At 43.3% G+C, this 21675-nt stretch overlaps 1 protein-coding gene across 4 annotated transcripts in view; it reads left to right on the top strand.

Moving 5' to 3' along the window:
- RSAD1 (radical S-adenosyl methionine domain containing 1) overlaps positions 1-21675 on the top strand; it is a 2083664-nt gene that overhangs the window by 1904927 nt on the left and 157062 nt on the right. The window lies entirely within an intron of this gene.

Genomic DNA, 21675 nt, shown 5'->3' with positions numbered 1-21675 from the left:
TGAGATTATGGACAACAAACATGGAATGTTATGGTGAGTACATAATTTCTTTTTACTTTTGCTCACTGGATTTCTGAGTGTATTTCTTTGGCCTGTCGGTTCATAGGTTTGTCCCCACCTTTCCCTTTCTGGCACATTCAACCAGGTTAGTCTCTACTTCAGACTAGCGTACAAAAAAGAAGACCAGACCAACCGAAACCAATGGAAAGGCTAACGAAACAGGTGGAAGAATGCTCTCATTCTCAGTAAACCACTTCTCAGTGGTAACAGACGTTACACATAATGTTTCCTTTGGATTTCTAACGTTTGGTTCTTGGACTTGTGTGTTACCATTGAGGAGTGGTTTACTGAGAGTGAGAGCCTTCTTCCACCTGTGTTACTAGCCTTTCCATTGGTTTCAGTCTCTACTTCTGCAGCTTTTTGGTCCAGGGTTCCTATTAATGATATGATATTTGTTCTGCTGCTACCTGGTCTTCATCGCATACCTTTATTTCCCATTGCAAATTGGATCTCCTTTCCAGGAGCAGTGCATCCTTTGGCTCATCTGTGCTCCGGAATATCCTTCCATGAGGGCCTCCCAGGGTTATAGTAATTAGGGGCTCTGTCCCACAGGTTGAAAATCAAATGAAAACAACTTCATATAAACTAGTTATGTACTTACCAATTACCATAACGTTCCATCTGAGATGTTACTTTTCATTTGTCTTCAACTGTCCCTCCCTCCTTCCCTCTGCCATGTTTATGCTGTGTAGTGGACTGGACAAAAGCAGACATTGGCTTAAGCTGAATCTCTGTGTGTGTTGCTCACCCTTTTGGTCAGGAATAAAGGAGTTTATGCTGTAATAGGGTGGGTGCTGTTCTACAACAAACTCAATCTGAGGTGAGGAGGGAGAGTGGAGCATTATGGGTAGGGGAGGAGCTTGGATTTTGGATCCGATGCTGGAATATATGGCCGAGTCGGATCTGTGCCAGATCCAAGTCCTACAGGTTGAAGACAAATGAAAATCAGCAACTCAGATGGAACATTGTGGTAAGTACATAACTAGTTTTTATCTCACCAGTCCAATCATTAATATATGCAACAGCAGTTCTTCAAACGGTGCCAGTTGCACAAGTGCAATCTTCATCATTAAGTCTAGATTTGCTTCTAACAATGGTAAGGAAATCATCCAATTCTTTACACAAGGAACACAGATCACAGTGCTATCACCTGTTACCTTTAAATATGCATAGCATTTATTACACTGTGCAAGGTATTTGTGCATTAGCAAATCATTAATTGCATACTCATTTAAGGAATCCATATTCAGCTTCAAACGAATAGAATATTGTAAAAGAAAAGAATGATCAAAATCAGTAACCATAGAATTCAGAGAGAACTTAACTCAACTTCGGTGACAAAAATCACACAAGTAATATACAACGAATTGCAAAAGAAAGAACAGTAAAGTTGTTCTGATCTTACAAGTTCGGCAAGCCAGACAAAAACTATAATTCATTTACGTCGCGCTTTAGCTTCTGCTCATTATCGCTCACAGTAGCACTTCTGTTTAATAGTAAAGATCAATAAATCACAAACCAAGGTAGACTTTTTGATATGGTCTGGATTTTCTTTTTTGCCGTCTATATGAATTTATAGCTGTCTAGGCCCTTTGGGATGGCTAGCCCTTTCTAGCAACCAACAGTGAAATTAAAGGTAAAAACAAAATATGAATCAAACTAAATCTTATTAACAAGCTATCCCTTTCTACAAACAAACAGTGAAAAATATTGATAACGAATAAAATATAAATTCAAATAAAACTTCTGTTATCAGTCAGCTCCACAGTAAATCACAAACCAAGGTAGGATTGTTTAGATATGCAACTTCTGTTCTAGATTCTACTAAAAACTCTACCAGCGCTGGTCTTTTGCTTAGGATCCCCCAATTTCCTTCTCTTTGCCTGTACTCTGATATCAATCCTTGATAGGGAAGGCAAGCTTTAGCCTGCAGCCCAAATAAATATTCCTGTATTCTAGTAGAATTTCTGTGTATTGTTTATTCCCAATATTTTGTTACAAATATTCCAGTATATTCTAATTCGTTTCAGTCACCAAATTATTTTCTGGAAATGGACTTGCAATTTAAATGCTAATTATTAATAGAAATCTTTTTGGTTTATTAAAATGTAAGCCATATAACATTTTAAAATTTAGAATTGTCTTATAAGCTTCTCTTAAATTTCTGACTTCTGTTAATGAATAGTATTATATCATTAGTGAACAATCTTACATTCATATTGGCCTCTTAACTTTATACCTTAAATCACTTCATTTTTCCTTATAGCTATGGCTAATGCCTCTACTGCCAATGCAAACCAAATTGGTGACAAAGGACATCCCTTTTTCATTCTTTTCTTTACTTCTACTGAATCTGAAAGTTAAGTACTTATTTTAACATCTACTTTTCATATATTGCTCATTAGGGAGATAAATAATTTTAGAATATATATATATATATATATATATATATATATATATATATATATATCATTATAGAATTTTAAATAAATAGTTCAGCCTAACAGTTTTCTAGAGCTAAACTTAAAAAGCTACTTTTTGATTATTTGCATTTATTATCTGAATTATTTTAATATTATCTTGTGCCTGACTTTTTGTTTGCTTAGCCTGTTTGGTCTTCATTTACTAAGTGAAAGACTTAGGGCCAGATTTACGAAAGCTTGCACTGAGTTGTAGAGTAGTGTAAGACGTCAAACAGGCAATATATCTGCCGTGCGATCCAAGAACAGCCGGCAGGGGTGTGCACAAGTGCTGCTAAAACTACTCTTGCATGGACAGCGTCATGGTATGCAAATTACCTCATTTGCTGGTGAAAGCTATGCAGATGAGGTAAATTTGCGATCCAGGAAACACTAACCTGTCCGTGGAAGATTAGTGTTATCTGCAGAAATGTACTCCGTTGGTAACAGAGTACCGTTCTGCAAATAGTTAAACAGAGCTATGACAGCTCCAAATAAAGGATGCATACAGTTGAGAAAGCATGCCATTGGCCAAATATAAGGCCATTGGCATTTATAAATGTTTAAAATTATAAAAATCTAACTTTTTTTCCCCCGATCTCCGATGTTTAAGCATAGTGCAGCACCGCTCAAACGTGCGGCGCTTATAAAAACAAGAAAATAATTTGAAAAAGCCAAAAATAGGCATTTTCACTAAAAAGCTTATTCTGCCATGCAGGTGAATGGCAGGCTGAAGACAACGTGGCCACTGAGTAGTGGTTGCTAAGGGGGGAAGCTCAGTGTCAGAGATGTAACCATGCATTAATAGGCAATCCTATGCAAATGAGGATAAGGATAGTGAATCCCAGTTTTCCCCAGCATGTGAGCCATGTCCCAAGAGTGTAAGAGTAGGAGTAGGTGAGTAGTAGAGTAGAATATAGGTGACATCATGAGGGGGTGTGTCAGACAGGCTGTAAGCTAATTGGAGCACAGTGGCTTATGTTTGCTTTGAGTTGCTCAGGATTGCAAGAGGCGTGCCTACAGTTGTCCTGTTTGAAAACCGCAAACCAAAGGTGCACAATGTTAAAAGATAGGAAACTCCTTGCAAACATGCATACAGCGTGTGAGCGGCACTTCCCCCTGTGCGGAAACAGAAAGGCAAAAGGAAGGAAAAGAAGTAGTAGGAAGTTAACCAATGAGAACTAGCAGAGCTGCCAGGTGAAATATATCAGAATCAGCCAATTACACAGGCAGCAGACTAACCCAGCCTAGCCCAGCACTTTAAACTCCCTGTGTTTTCCCAAGAACTCTGCAACACTGCAGTATACAAACAGGGAAAGCTTAAAAAGCTTAAGTCTGACAAAATGTTAGGGGCTGCTCTAGCTATCATAAACCAACATGTGCAAGGTGCTGAGGGTGGTGATGTGAATGCTGCTGAGCAACCCACAGTGAGGAGATGGAGAAGAGTGTACAGACCCAGGGTAACCTACCAGGGGCTACATGAGCTGGAGATAGTGGAGTGCTATAGGGTGGACACAGACCTCCTACAGCAAATTGTTGAGCTGTGCCGGCCAAGCCTCACACACACAACCAACAGAGGGGAACCCATCCCAGTGTATACCAAGGTATGTGTTGGCTAGCTGACCAACTGGTAGTGGGTGCAATAGACTGCACATACATTTGCATCAAAGCACCACCCGGTGTGCGGGGTAGGGTCTACATCAACTGCAAGGGCTTCCCCTCCATCAACTGCCAGGTCGTGTGCAATGCCCAGGGCATAATAATGAATATGTGTGCTTGCTGCCCTGGAAGCTATCACGATTCCCACATCTGGCATCTGATGCAGCTGTACCAGAGATTTGCCAATGGGGACATCCCTGATGGTCACCTAGTGGGGGATGCCGAATACGGACTTGAGCTGTGGTTGATGACACCCATCAGAAATGCACACACACCTGAGCAAGAACTCCATAATGAGGCACACGCACAAACAAGAAACATAATTGAGCGTGTGTTTGGGATGCTCAAGTCACAGTTCCAGTGCCTGGACACTTCTGGTGGAGCCTTGCAGTACTCACCAACTACATCTACCCAAATTGTTATGGTATGTGCCATGCTACACAATATGATCCTGCAGAAACAGCTGCAGCAGGAACAGAATGGGTCAGGACCAAACAGCCCCCCACCATTGCCAAGGCCTGCACTGGCACAGTGTAACTCGGAGGAGAAACAACCTGAGTCTGCCCCAGTAGGCAGAAGGAGGCGTGCCCAGTATGCCCTGGCCTTGGCAAAGAGGCAACGCATAGCACATACATTGACTCAGTAGGAACCTTGGAAATGACACCTCTCTCTGACTCGCACATACAGTAAAAGGGATGCCTAACTTGACACTATCTGTTTTCAAACATGTATAGGGAGTGTACTATGTGCATCTGACATAGGCAGCCCTGCAGCACCACCTGAAGCATGAGTGCCCTACTTTAAGCAATATAAAGCACTGCTAAGCACATTTTACCAGTATAGAGCATATTTAAAATACAATTGGGCGTAGCTGCGCACCGAGCTAACCAGCGCGACGTCGAGCAAAGTTGGGCAACGTTGGGCAAAGTCGAGCAAAGTCATGTAAACATGCTCACACCTGCTTTACTGTTCCTTAACCAGTCAGGTCTGCCCAGCAGGAAAATAAAAAGCAGTGACAAGGCTCGAACTCAGGATACTGTGTATTATAGTCACAGTACTGAACCACTAAGCCATGACAGCATTTCACTGGCACAGACACAGCTTACGTCACTCACACATACCAGTTGGGGGGCGTCACATACCTAACAGTCACAGCCAGCAGGACAATTGTAGACAAACACAAACAAATGCTGTATCATGCCCTCTGAAGAGGGATATGTGTAACCTCTCCCCAGTCCTATGCAGACAGATAACAGCAGGCCAGGCAGTGTGATGTGGGTTGAGTAGGCTATGAAGTCACAAACTAATATGCATGTAATTGGAAGCTAAGGTCTGTAGTACAGTGGTATGCCTCAAGCCAGTATGATGGGCAACAGTACAGACTGAAATGAAGTACCTGACATAGCAGTGCAGGCCTAGCAAATGTGTATAAGTGTCAGGTGTACCCCTCATCCTATGTACACCCACAGTAACAATCAGGTGTGCCTCCCCGAGTAGAAATGTACAAATAATAGCTGTCACCCATGTATGTAGAAATGTTGATAAGTCTATGCAAATTGACTCATGGAAGCCCTGCAGGCACAGCGTGCTTCCTGTCGATGTACAACACAAAGGTGAGCCCTGAAGTAAAAAACAACTTGAATTTCCACACACATATATAGTATATATATGCCCATAGTAGGCATGCTCACACACACAAATTTAGCAAATGTCAGTCAACATACTGAAAGCTCATACTGGGCATGCTCACACACTTAAACAAACGAAGCAAATGTCAGTCAACAACATACTGAAAGGTCATACTGGGCATGCTCACACACTTAGGCCATGTCTGAGTACAGCAGTGGGCCACACATATCTGGCAGTTGCAATTCTTACTCTAGACACATGCCAGTATTCACCACTCCTACCTTGCACACACAGTGATATGAAAACAGACTCATATAATATATTGCACCCCTGTCATAATCAAACTATGTAATACAAGTCCGTAAGTTGTTCAAAGAAAGTGAAAATCCAAAGAAGATCAATAAATCTCCAATCAGTATCATCAAGAAACAGTGAGCACTCCTAATATTATCCAAGCCATGTTCTGGCAAAAATATTGCCAAAGAGTCCATAGAGAACCATGAAGCTTTCTTTAGCTATGTCATAAATATCAATGTAAACTCATATATGTTCTGAGTCAGTGCAAAGTGTAAATTAATACATGTACATGACTGACATTGCCAACATTTTGTCAGACAGGTTCATACATATTTATCCCCCCTCTCACTGACAAAAGGGCCCATTACCATACCTGGAGATTGTGAAAAGCCAGAAATCACATATATAATGGTTAAACAGCTCTATCCAAACCTAAAAACATGGTGTCTATGGGATGACATGGTGTCCCTGGCTGTGTCATATGTGAACTCCAAAACAAACAGACCCTGCACCTGAACAGTCTGTTGAGACTCACCCTCTCTACGGGATATGAAACTGTTGAATGGGTTACAGCAACGTTTGGCACACTCCACAAGTGTTGGTACACAAAAGACCATGGGAACTATTGTCTTATAAGCCTAATAAGGCTGATCTGCAAGACCATGGAGTCCATCATTATGGAACTCATAAACAGAGCTATTGGGAGCCTACAAACACCCAACCCTACCCATTTTGGTTTGGTCAGGGGCAGATCATGGTCCCTAAACCTGCTAGACAGTTTTCAAGGCAGTCACCCAGGATATACATCAATGAAATGAGCTTCACGTGGCCTACATAGACCTTGAAAAGCCCTTTTCCAACATCCCACACACTTGTCTTATCCACAAAATTAACAACCTGTGCATAAACATGTATGTCATCTGATGGATTGCCAACTGGGGCACAGATAGATCTCACAAGGTAAGAATTGTGGTTTCCCTGTTGGACTGTAAGCTGGTAACAACTGCTGTCCCCCATGGCTCAGTCCTGGGACCCCTCCTGTCTGGTGTATACTTTTCAGAAATACAGTCAAACACACGAGGACTATGGTTAGCAAAGTTTGTGGATGACTGCAAAAAAGTTGTCATAATCGATGTTTGGGACAACAGAGACATCCTTAAAAAGGGTCTCAGACAGATGTGGCGTCAAAATTATGGCCTCGAGCTACAGTCATACAAATACCACATAGGTGCCAACACCCTAAATATGGAGGTAATAATAAGGGATCTATGGACACATGTGGATAGTCATCTCTACTTCCAGAAACACATTCACAAAGTGGTTAGAAAATCATGCTATGTGTTCCCACAGGTCTTTGCATGTAGGTCAAAGGAGGTTCCCTCTACTCATCAGTCATCAGACCCATCAGAGAGTATCACGGCACACTTGCGATGAATCTGAATAGGCACCTTCAGCAGCTGGAAAGACCACTGAAGTACCTCAGCAAGAGGATTACTGGCCTCAAACAATTGCCCCATGCAACATGACTGAAGGTAACTCAATCTGTGCCTTGTTGCATACTGTCTACTCAGGCGATCTCTGCCCAACAGATAGGTCCATGTCCAATGCAGAACTGATGTACATGCTCTATCTGAAGTAAACCCAAGCTCACTGTGCCACATTCTCTAGGGATATCATCATCACAACAATAAATAGAACATGTTGGGATACATTACTAACTCACAGACTCCCCTTGCTTTGGAACAGGCTCCCAACGTACATTAAGCTGAGTCCCTCACTGACACTCTTCCAGAGGAGCCTTGATGAGTGTATGTAAAAGTGAACTGTCACACCATGGATCACTTCATCAACTCTACTACACAGAGGCCTAGGGAACTAACCCCATGTGTGGTGATAGCTGCACACTCTGGCCATACTGATATATGCCTTCAGGCAGATAGCCTATTACCTACCTATGTACCTATATATATATATATATATATATATATATATATATATATATATGTAGGGGGATCACAGTATAATAAGCTAAAGATGGATGGGCAGAGATGTGTGTAAGAGGGTGACCATGACAGGGAGCCATCCAGGACTGTCCCACTCAGCTCACATCCCAGTGGCACAAAAGACATGAGGTGCACATCTCACCCACTGTACATAATAGCCACCTGTATCTGTAAACATTACAAGTGTATGTGCTGCATGTGCCTGCTGTACAACATGACTGTACAATGAAGTACACATCTAACATCTGTAGACATGTATCTGTCACATAGGTTCATAGGTATATCGTAGACTATCTTCCCGAAGGCATATATTAGCCTTGGCAAGTAGTGCAGCTTTCACCACCCCATTGGGTAGTCTCCTAAGCCCTAGTTCTAATAGTTAGTACCCTAAGCCCCTTTCTAGTGAGGCTGCTGATGTGATGCCTGGTGTGAATTGTCTGTTTCCCATCCACTCATCAAGGTTCCTATTGAAGAGTGTCAGCGAGGGGCTCTGTCTGATGTACATTGGGTCTGTGTTCCACAGTAAGGTAAGTGTCTGGGATGGCACTCTATCCCACCAGCATGTTGTATTAATTGTTGCGATGAGGTTCATATCCCTGGAGTGTGTAGTGTGACTCAATTTTGTTATCCATAGATGGAGGATGTTCAACAGTTATGTGTTGGACATGGCTCTGTATGTTAGGTAGAGTGTGCCTCTGAGTTGACGGTATACAATGGAGAACAGATTTAGTTCTACCAGTTGTGTTGCATATCACAACTGTTTGAGGCCAGTAATCCTCTTGGTGAGGTACCTCTGTGGTCTCTGCAACTGCTAGATGTGCTTAGTAGAGTACATCCAAAATGGTGCATTGTATTCAATGATGGGTCTGATGACTTAAGAGTAGAGGGCCACCACTACCTCTTTTGATCCTGATGCAAACCCTTTGTTGATTAGGTGGGCCACACAGGATTTCCTAATCACTTTGGCAACATGGTTGTCAAAGGAAAGATGACTATCTACATGTGTCCCCAGATCCCTTATTACCTTGTCAGTTTTTAGGGGGTAACACCTATGTGGTAGTTTGTGGGTACTTTGTTTTCCCCAAAGGGGATTAATATGCATTCTTTCACATTGAGCTTGAGGCCATAATTCTGACACCACACATCTGTCTCACAGAGTCCCTTCTGGAGAATACTTGTGTAATCCAGGGAATCTATTATGGCAAACACTTTACAGTTCCCAGCAAAATTAGTCAACCACAACACTCCTGTGTTGGCATGTACTTTTGAGAAGTCTATACCAAACAGGAGGGACCCCAGGACTGAACCCTGGGGGACACCAGTTGTTACTGGTGTAGAGTCTGACATGTAGCCAGCAATTCTTAATTTGTGGGATCTATCTATGAGCCAGTTTGCAATCCATCTCTTGATGTATGGATTCATGCCCAGGTTGGTGAGTTCAACTATGATACCTGACTGGGGAATGCTGTCAAAGGCCTTAGCGAGGTATAGGTAGGCTGTGTGGAGCTCCTTTCAGTCATCTGTAGGCTGGGTAACCGTCTCAAAGAAATCCACCCAGTTCAGGTGGCGTGATCTGCATTTGACGAAAACCAAACTGGGTGTGCTCAACTGTGTGAAGGTTTGCAATGTCTTTGTTGTTGACTTCCATTATGATTGGCTCCATTGCCTTGCAGATCAGACTTGTCAGGCTCATAGAGCATGAATGCCAAGGGTCTTTTGTGGCCCCACCCCTGGTGGGAGTGGGAAGAACGTTGCTGTGCAACATTATATGGGTACATATCCTGTAGAGAGGATGTAGAGAGAGCTGTAGGTATCCATGATGAATATGGATACATCCCCACCCTATGTGCTATGATCCAGGTTCTGATGCTGGAAGGTATGGAATGAGTAGTATCCTGGTAGTTCTGGTGTGCTCTCTGGAGCCTTGAACTAGGTTTCTGTTACTGCACAGATATCAGTATTCCACATAGTGAGAAGTGCCTCGAGTGTGTGCATTTGGAGGGTGAGACTTCTGGCAATGAGTAGCATTTAGCTCACTTTGTGGTTATTTGTGTTAGTTACGGGGTTTGGTTTGTCCTGAGTGACTGGTGTTTCACACCTGAAGTCAACGCCTCATTGGTCCGATCTGACCATAAGCTAATTACCCTACATATCCACATTCTGCCCCCACCCCCCCTATTAAGGAAACCATGTTTAAAAATTTCTCTAAAGCCAACTTCATGCTTCTTAAGACAGAAGTGGTGAACTTCATGACACCCACGCAGATGGACAATACAGTTACAACTACTGAATCCTACACAATTGCACTTTATAAGCAATTACATGAGTGCATGGGTTGTGCTATCCCAAACAGATCCAAGAAAAGGAAGCCAATCTGGTGGTCCCCTGCCATAAACAAACTGTACAACAGAAGAAAGAAACTGTTGCAAAAGAGGGTAAAATCCCATGAGTGGAGGAGCTCCCTGGTCAGCCTCAGTAAAAAGCTGCGATCCCTGATAAGACCCTCCAAAGCTAGTTACGAAAACAAAATCGCCAGTGATTCTAAAGACAACCACAAAGCATTCTACAGCTATGTCAAGAATCTCAATGGCAACACTCAGATCTGCTCTGAGTTACAGCACAATGGCACTAAATATACAGACCCAACTGATATTGCCAACATCCTGGCAGATAGGTTCAGTGCTAACTTTACCCCCCTCTCACCCATGAAAGAGCCCGTCTCTATACTAGAAGAATGCAAAGTTCCTGTCATCATGGCTGCACAGGTAAAAACCACACTCTTCAAAGCCAGGAACACAGCATCCATGGGACCAGACAACATCCCAGGCTGCATTCTACATGAACTACAGAACGAACTGGCACCACACCTAAGTACCATGTTCAATCATAGCCTCACCACAGGCTTTGCGCCTGCTGAAAGGCGCACAGTGACGGTTTTCCCACTACACAAGAGAGGAGCCACCATGGACCCTGGGAACTTGTGCCCCATTAGCCTGATGAGCCTGGTCTGCAAGGCCATGGAACGTATCATCATGGAACTTATAAACAAAGACATTGGGAATCTCCAAACTCTGGACCCCACCCAGTTCGGGTTTGTAAAAGGCAGATCATGTCTCCTAAACCCGATAGACTTCTTTGAAGCAGTCACAAAAGCCATAGACAAGTGTAAGGTGGTTCACACAGCCTATCTAGATCTTGTCAAGGCTTTCATCACCACCCCCCACTCTGGAATTATAGATAAACTCACTAAACTAGGTATAAATCCCTATGTCACAAGATGGGTTGCCAACTGGCTCACTGACAGAACCCACACTGTGAAAGTAGCAGACTCCAAATCCGACTTCAGACCAGTGACAAGTGGAGTACCACAGGGTTCAGTCCTGTGTCCTGTCCTGTTTGGTATTTACTTCCCTGAAGTACAGCTAACACAGAAGGTCTTTGTCTAATGAAGTTCGCAGATGACTGCAAACTAGGAGCCATAATCGAAACTACTAACGATGTGGACATCCTAGAAAAGGGCCTCACTGAGACAGATGCCTGGTGTCAAAGCCATGGCCTCAAGCTCAGTGCCAAAAAGTGCATTGTCATCCCGTTTGGTAAAAACTCTGTACCCATGAACTACAACATAGGCGGTAGTATACTTAACACCAAAAGTGAGATAAGAGACCTTGGGACACAGGTGGACAGTAGTCTCTCCTTTGATAATCACATCGCCACAGTAGTCAGGAAATCCTTCTACGTGGCACACCTCATCACAAAAGGTTTCTCATGCAGAAAAATTAGGTCATTGTTCCCCTCTACTCATCACTCATTAGATCCATTATAGAGTACAACCCCTCTTTTGTTATGTACCTCACAAGACATCTACAACAACTGGAAAGGCACAGAAATACCTCACAAAGAGGATAGCCGGCCTCAAACACATGCCCTACACACGACCGTCTCAAAAAACTCCAGCTTTACTCTGTCGCATATCGCATACTCAGGGGTGATCTCTGCCTAACATACAAAGCTATGTCAAACCCAGAGCTGTTGGACATGTTCCACTTAAAGAAATCCAAATCCCTCCAAGCTACACGCTCCAGGGACCTAAACCTTGTCACAACAGAACATGCCGGAGGGATAGATTCCTGTCCCAGAGACTTCCCATACTCTGGAATAAACTACCTATCGATATCAAACAAAGCTCCTCATTAACACTCTTCAAGAAAAATCTTGTTGATTGGATGGGAAATAGGAAATTCACCCCGGGGATCACTTCTGTGTCTCTGCTCAACAGTGGCACAGGAAAATAAATTTCTTGGGTGGCAAAAGCCAGGGTACCATTTTGGCTGGGCTTGTATAGGCCCCAGGGCCGATAGCCTAGTACCTACCTATGAACCTATGAACCTTGCCTAAAAAATGTAATATGGGGACAGCAAGAGCCTTGGCCAGTATTCAGAAGCATAGGGGTGACAGGTGCAAACCATCTGTAGCGAAGCAACGAGGCTTGTCTATCATGTCATCACAGGCAGACAGAGACTGGATCCCCTTTGAATGACAGCAGAAGCTCAGCCAATTGTTGAAGTTTATTGTCTTTCTTTTATATTTCAGTATCATGTAGGTGAAGGTAACATGCTACTCAAGGTCAGGGTCATACCAGCCTGGGCTACATGATCATAGAGCTACTATATATCTCTTGTCATGTTGTCCTGGGAGGTATGTCTCAGATCATTCACACTGACATGTACAAAGAACACGTCATATATGTACATGTTCTGGAGTGATGTAAGTGCTTGTGTTATGTGGCGGATCATAGCACCTGACAGACAACTGACAATAACCTTCCCCTTGTCCAGCTGAGTGAGTGGAACATCTGTGTGCCTGACTATGAAGTCACCTATTACTAGTGTGTTGAGTATGTTGTTTTGCCTTGGGGCCTGTTGTGAGGCACACTGCTTTGGTGTATTATGTGTTTTCTGGTGTGTGCTTGGAGGTGCATGTTGCTTTCTTGTCTGCTTAGGAGGACACTCTCTCTTTTTCAGATTAATATTTGTATTCTCCGAATATGGTAATGTATATTTATGTGTGTGTTTTGCTGGTGCTTATATTGTAGGTATATGTGAGACTGTTGGTGTTGTGGTTGTATGACGCTTCTCCTCTTGACTGTATTGTCCAGTATTGGGTTGACAGAGCTTAGCCACCGGTTTGACCCTGTGTGTGCCAGCATGTGGTGCATCAACCCATATATGATATGGTCATGGCCTATGCATACAATACACTCACAGTACACCTAGTATGATAAGCCTGCTGAGGTTAGCAAATGTGAAAAAACCTTTGGGAAAACTGTCAGCAAGTAATGTCTGTATTGCACCCTGTAACTCCATATTGCTTGCTGAAGTGTAAAGACGTACTTAGTTTTGATTAAGAACTCCACACTTGCCAACTGTGTGTGTGTGTGTCTGTCTCTCCCTGGGGAGGGAGCAACCATTTTGGAGACTACTCACACCCCTTAAAAGTGGTATACTCATCTTTGTCAAGTCTGATGATGTCACCATCCTACAGATATACTTGTGGAAAGGAGAAATCCCAGTAATGTGTATAGCTCATTGCGCAAATGCGTACTGCTGTGGTATCATAATGTAGTTAGGTAGGGGTTTGAATCCTGCACTTGCCAACTGTGTGTGTGTGTGTGTCTTCCTGGGGAGGAGCAACCTTTTTGGAGAATACTCACACCCCTTAAAAGTATGACTGCGGTGGTGGTGCTGCGGTAGCGTTGTCGCCTCACAGTAAGACGTCCTGTTCGATTCTCAGCTAGAGCATCTTCTGTGTGGAGACATGCATGAATGGGCGTACCTTCGTTGAAGGTTGTGCATCAGAGCTGGCAACTCGGCACTTAAAAATCTACTGGCAATCATTAGCAGACCGGAGTTCCGCTGTGGCGACCCCTAACTGGGAAAAGCCGAAAGACACGACAACAGCAACAACTCACACCCCTTAAAAGGGGTATACTCATCTTTGTCAAGTCTGATGATGTCACCATCTTACAAATATACCTGTGGAAAAGAGAAATCCCAGTAATGTGTATAGCACGTCGTGTAAATGCGTACTACTGTAGTATCATAATGCAGTTAGGTAGGGGTTTGAATCCTGCACTTGCAACTGTGTGTCTGTGTGTGTCTCTCCCTGGGAAGGAGCAACCTTTTTGGAGAATACTCACACCCCTTAAAAGTGGTATACTCATCTTTGTCAAGTCTGATGATTTCACCAGCCTACAAATATACCTGTGGAAAGGTGAAATCCCAGTAATGTGTATAGCGCATCGTGTAAATGCATACTGCTGTAGTATCATAATGTACTTAGGAAGGAGTTTGAATCTTGCACTTGCAGACTATGTGTGTGTGTGTGTTCCAGGTGTGTGAGAGTGTGTGACACCGTTGGTCAATGTGGAGTGGGTTTTGATTTTTCGAGTGTATGACATATCACAATGACAACTGTATGTGCATTACACATGTAAGGTAGCAGTGAGGCAAAGCCATATACATACATACATGTGACCTCAATTATTTCTGTTTTCTCCATGAATTAATCTGTTATCTTTGCCAGAGCATCCTCGCGCTTTCCAGACCTTAGGTCACTTCTGTATGCTACTGACAAACTTAGCCACTGCAGTGATCCCTGGGCTACGTCTTCTGTTTCACATCCACTCATCACGGTTTCTGTTGAAGTGTGTGAGTGAGGGTTTATGCTTGAGGTATATTTGAATCCTGTTCCAAAGCAAGTAAAATCTGGCAAAGATGACTACTCATTATAGGTGTGCAACAGCCTCTGTGGATCTGCATGCAAACCCTTTATTGCTTATGTGCTCCATAGAGGGATTTCCAAAACCCTTTGGTAATGTGATTATCAAAGGAGAGATGACTAAACACATGGCTCTATGTATACATTAGTACCTGTTCCACATTTTGGGGGCTACTACTTTTGTTGTACTCTGAGCATACTTTGTTTTCTAAAAGTGGATAACTATGCTTTCTTTGGCTTATAGCTTTACAGCATGAGTTTGACACTTGGTATCTGTCTCTATGATACCCTTTTGGGGGATGTGTGTGTCATCTGGAGAATAAAGTATAGCCCACAGTTTGCATTTTCATCAAACGTGGGCAGACATACCCCTACTGTGTTTACCTGTACCTAAGAAAGCTATATGCCAAACAGGAGTGGTCCCAGGACTGAGTGCAGGTGAATACCACTTGTTACTGGCATAGAATTGTACATGGAGGCTGCAAATGTTACTGTGTCCTACATCTGTGTGTCAGTTGTCAGTCCATCATGTAACACTTGTTTATGGTCAGTCTGTTGAGGTTATGTATACTATCAGAATGTGAGATGAGTATGAATTGCTGGTGAGCTATAGCTTGGCTGTGTGGACCTCCCCTCCCTCACCTATAGCCCTGTTAACTGGCTTGAAGTCTACTAGGTGTAGGAGCCATGATCTGGGCTTTAGAGAACCTAACTGGGTATGGTGCAGTGTTTGCAGGTTCATAATGTCTCTGTTAATGAGTTCCATAATGCTGTGCTCCATAGCCTTCCTGATAACATTTGTCTGGCTTATAGGGTGAGAGTTTCCAGGATCTGTTGTAGTTCTACCCTTAATCAATTTATGTTAACATTTGCACTGGGTGTGACTTGGGTGGACAGGATTAGGAATAAGTATATTAGAGGGTCAGTCCAGGTTTGAAGGTTAGTAGACCAAGCCAGATAGGCAGGATTAAGTTGGTTTGTACATGTGCTGAGGAGGGATGCAGAGTATATTGTGAAATAGATGCTAAGTATGAAGCCACCAGGTAATGGGAAAAGAGGAATGCCTAAAATGAGGTTTATGGCTGTGGTGAGAGAGGACATGCAGATGAATGGTGTGACAGCGCAAGATGTAGAGGGCAGGAAGAAATGGAAACGGATGATCTACTGTGGTGACCCCTAATGGGAGCATCCGAAAGGAGAAGAAGACGATGTTGTAGCTCAACCCTTGTAGACTGTGAACACCATTACCATGCGTCATTCCACAAATATGTAACCTGTATAGAGGCTGCATCTGGACAGAGTATTTAGGTGAGTGGTGACTTCATATGTCAGCTTGTGTATGACACAGCCAGGGACACTGTCCAGTACCATTGCCACTGTGGTTTGGACTTCGGTAAAGAGATGTTTTAACTAGAGTGTCTGTGAATCAGGTTTTACATTCCTCAGGTCTGGAAATGTGGCCCTTGTGTAACAACAGGGTGGTAAAATCTGCATTCAAACTGTCTGACAAGAAATTGGTAATGTCAGTCAGATAAGTTTACTTTGTGACCATTTACATTAATTGTGACCCAATCTGAGATTTCCCCTGTAGATTATACACGACACTAAAGAAAGCTTTAGTGTTGTATTTGGAATCCTTTCCATTTTGTATTTTGAAGCTTGCCTTGTATGTTTATTGAGGGATTGTATTTTCCCAATGATACTGACCAGAGAGGTTATCCCTTCTTGGTATGTAACTCTTTTTGGTACAACTTCACACCTTCTAATATATATTTACTTTATGGCAGGGGTCCATGAGACTAATGCACTTTTACTGTATAAGTGAGAATTTCTTGTGTTTGTGATAGCACGGTCCATGCAACCCTGTAGGTGAACAGTGTGCATTACTAAAGGATTATGCAGTTGGGACAGTGTTAACCTTAGTAATGCAAACCAATGATAGATAGCAACAACAGCATCACCCACAGCACAGTGTCAACCTGTGACATACACACACATGCATACTCACGTTCCAAAATGTGTGTAGTACAGTGCATACTGGCCACCAATAGAAATTATGGAGTGTTAACACTGGCCAATACAGGGCATGTCACCCTGCCCATATGTCCAATATGCATGTACATGCAGACAGTGCACCTCCACCATGTTCAAAATGGACACCTGCAAACGTGTTGCACACACCCCACACTTACTGTCCACTGTATAACGATGCTGACACAACTACACACATCAGCCAAGTGGCACATGGGCAAACAAAACACAATTGGAATAAACACTGGTGAAAACAATACAACATTGCTAATTACAGCTTTAATGCATCATGCCTGTTCAGCTACACCTTCAAGGATATCATTACACTTTACTGCTGACAACATGCTACACATCCAACCATTGCTATACTTTATTAAAGTCACGCTGTGCATCAGCACCATGTTAGCCTGTTCCTGCATCAATGTTACAGATGACAGGAGGTGGCACAGGTTTCATCATATGCACAGGGTGTGTTGTTGGTTTGCCTGAGGCCTACACTGAGCCATACAATCGACATGTGTGAGGGCCATGAGTACTGTTATGGGCCAGTGTTGATGTAATGTGTGTGGGTATGTGTTTGCCCTAGGTTTCTGGTTTATTTGTGTGTGTCTCCATGCACACAGTTCCACCATTTGGCTGCCGTATATGGGAATTTGTGAGACAGCTACAGACTGTACCTGGCAGGCTTTACAGATCACCGTCTCTGGCCACGAATATGGAACCTGTGTATGGCAGGGGTGCTACTGACAGTATCAGGTACTAATCCAGATTGGATACTATCCAAAGAGGTTGACATATGTCCACTGGGTCCAGGTCCCTGCTGGGACTGGCCAGAGCCACGTGCACGTGGTCTGCTAGGGCGATCTATGGACAGCCCCCAACATTGCTGGGGCTGGCACCAGCACTACGGGAGTGGCTGTGACTTGCTGGACATCCACGGCGACCTCCAGCTGGTGATGTTGCTGGCGTCGTCCACGTTTCAACTGTCCCCACTGTCCTGACTTATGGACATGATATTGTGGAGGACATCCAATGTCTCACCCCAACGCCTATCAGTGACCTCAGTGTAGTTACATATGGCACCTGCAAGGTCATGGATACTGTCATTTACAGAGGTGTAATGAGCCCTCTGTGCCCTTAGCCCCTGTCTGGTGTACCACTTCATTGGTGTCTGTGCCTCCATGACAGCCTGGAATATGCGTGTGGTTGAAAGAGGTGTGGCACATCTGCCAGGGGCATGATGACCGGCAGTGCTCTGACGAGAAACCCTGGGCATCTGCCTATGTGGTACCGTTCCAGACATCTGGATATGGCTGCTGTGTCCTGATACATGTGCCATAGATACCACACTGTCCTGGCCAGTGCCAACCATACACTGTCCCTCAGCTAAGGGCAATGGTGATAATGGATGTACAGGCAGTATGACTGTGTGCATGGATGGGGTGGAGACTTGTGTACTATCAATTGGTGGCCCAACAACAGACCCTGACAAACTTGCCTGTGCCTCAACACACCTGTACTCATCATCTCTGTCTGTCTCAGTGACATCAGGTTCCCTGCTGTACTGATCCAGCCCCACCTAAGCACCTGTGAGAGGAAAACAGGAAACACACTTTAAGACCTGAACATGACTTCAGACCACATGCGCGCATGCACACATACAAAACTACACTCCTCCCTAAAGCAGACACACACATACACCAGCAATCACAGAACATACACAATAGCAGGTGATGGTGGGGTACAGTATCACAAGCAAAACAGTCATATCACACGTCAGCATGCAGGACATGTGGTGCTCAACAGCATGCAGTGCAAGTGTAGTCAGTCCTTGTTGCTAACAGTATACATGGCTTTGATGCATGTGTTTTGTTATTAGGTAATGCTCTCCCCTGGAACACAATGCATGCATGGACACAACTTTGCTGTGCAGGTATTCATAACCCTGTAATGTACTGTGCACCATAACTCACCGGTGTACATACCATTGCTGGATGTGTAGCTGTGTGTCAGATAGGTATCCAGTGCTGATTACAGCCTCTTTGTCTTTAGCAAATAATTGTGGACACATTTTTAGCACATGAATGATGAGTATCCACACAACATCATCAGTGGTGCATGGATAATTGATGGAATACCATTCGCCAGATACCCAATGTACGGTACTTATGGTGAGTGTAGATCATATTGTGGACATGCCAGTCTCATCCATGACATGGCATGCTAAAACACAACTGCATATTTAAACACTACACATACCCAATATGTGTCATATGACCTAGCCACTCAATAGCATGACAAGACATATATGTGTCAGTTGTGCAAATGGTGATTGGTATTCATACTGTTTAGAGGTGCATATGTGTGCACACATGCAACATTAAGGTGTATAGCAATGAAAGCTATGTGTAGTACTGTGGTTACAATAACTGGATGGGGTATAATACCATAGGCCATCATCATGAAGCATCAGGTGGTCACTCAAGGCTACAAATGTTTCACAAACCAGCACTAATCATGTTGTGCCAGAACTGTACTACCTTGGCTAAATTCACCATTTCACAATCAGTTGTTATGTGAGTTTGTATGGAGGCAAATAAGGAGCATTCCCTGACATGAATGTGTAGTGTGTTGCCGTGTTTAAATGCCCCATGATAGGCCTGTACCCCTCAGGTATATTATGTGTAATGTGTGGATGAGATTTTGGATACTGGAGTGTGTCTTTACAGAGGGTTTGGGAATCCTTTATGTGTAGAATGTTGAAATGCTCTGTGTATGACATAGATGTGTATGTTATGTGCATGTTGAGTATCAGCTGTGCCTATCCATTGGTCACTACAGTCTAGCCACATTTGTTTGAGATGGTCTGGGTATTGCATGTGTTTGAGGCAGCTAATCACATAAGTGAGATGTGCATGCTCTTACACCAAACATGCACAGCATGCATTATTGGTAGGTGTGTTATATGTGTACATGGCCTACACCTTAACTATGACATGCACTTTTTATTTACAACAATAAATGTACAACACACTCACCAGCATCTGTCTGCTGCCTTGATGTCACCCCAGAGGGACCTACATAGAGATGAGACAGTTTGTCAGTGGCCACAACTGTGGCATTGGTACTGTGTGTTTGGAGTCTTACAGTACAACAATAGTTTACATTCACAGGGCTACAGATTATGTTCCAAATGATCAGTATTGCACAACAACAGGCTCCACATCTTTGAACAACACACTCCACTTCTCACATATGCATGATCTACTAATACAGATAACAGTAGTCTACAGATATGCCATGTTACCTACATGCTGCATGTGTGCTTGCTGGGTGGCTCCAACCTCTATCATGGTGTATGTTTGCTGCTGTTGTTGGGCGGGTGCCACCAGGCTCAGGAGCAGCTCCTCCACTCTGGTGAGGGGGGATGGATATTAACACCACCTCCTGTTGCAAGCTGTTGTATACGCACATCAGCAGCATGCTGACGGACATGTCTGAGAAGATCACTGCAGTGGTGGCGTACCTGCTCATATGTCAGGTTATGCAGGCCTACCTCATTGACTCTGCGGACATCTTGCCACATTGCAGTACGCTCCTGCTGGTCCTGGCTGGTTCATGAGATCATGAGATGCTAGTGCTGAATCATACTGCTAGTAATGATATCATCTTCAGCACTACTGTAACTGGGGTTCTTGTGATGGGCCATGATCCCTGGAAGACATAAATACAAAAATATGTCTGAGCAAGTCATATGGCACATTTAACATTATACAGTACAGATATCACTGAACTGCCATATATAGCAACCTATAAGCTAACCGAGAGTGAAACACTGTAACTGCCACTTATCACTGCTCACCCCACAACTGCTTTGCTCACTCTGTATCTAATGAACCATGTTCTGCACAGCAACAAAATAAAATCACTATATAAGACTATACAAGAGTATCTGGCACACTGTATGCAACACGATGCACCACCTAGCCACAGCAGATATACATCAAGCTGATTTGTAAAGAAATATATCATCCATCACAATCAGTGTAAGGTCCAGTAAATGTATTACTATTATACCACGCAACTTGTTAATGCCAAACCCGTGGCAAAAATATGTGCACAATTGGGAATATAGGTCGCATACTGCTGTAGTACACTATGAATGTTGCTGGATACGCAGTTATATGTTTTACCCACACATGTCAAAGGACATGTTACAGACATACCCACAGACACATCAGACATAATTACAGGACGCAAAGGTATGACAACCTAGATAAGCTTTCATTGTGCACTATACAGTACTGTGTGTCAGTACTTACACAACCTTAAAGGGAGAGTGTCAAGATTCCCTGCAGATCTCATTGTTTTGATTAAGCTGGTAGGTCAGGTGATCCTATTGTTTACATTCAGACAGCTTTTAGTGTGATGGCTCAGGTTTCAGTACCTTGGGGGAAGGGTAACTTAACTCTTCAGGAAATCCTAACAGTTTCCTCTGTGTGCTCATTTTATTTACAGCCCCATGCTGATAGTAAAACCATCTCACTACAATTAGAAATGTAGGGAAGAAGTGCTTACATGAGCTACTGTTTTTTTTTTTTTTTTTGCATCTTTCACTTTGGAGGCAGACACATAAATGTGATTTTTTTTTTTTTAAATATTTTCTGCAGCACACTTGTTTGGAAGTACATCTAATGGAAAAAGATGTAATGGATTTTACTGCTCATTGATGTGCATAAGTATGCATTATAGTGTGA

Source organism: Protopterus annectens, chromosome 12.part0 (genome assembly GCF_019279795.1).
Source record: "Protopterus annectens isolate FY-2018-M chromosome 12.part0, PAN1.0, whole genome shotgun sequence".
NCBI classification, from domain to species: Eukaryota; Metazoa; Chordata; order Ceratodontiformes; family Protopteridae; genus Protopterus; species Protopterus annectens.
Note: the sequence above shows the minus strand (reverse complement) of the source record. Positions and strands in the feature narration are given on the sequence as shown.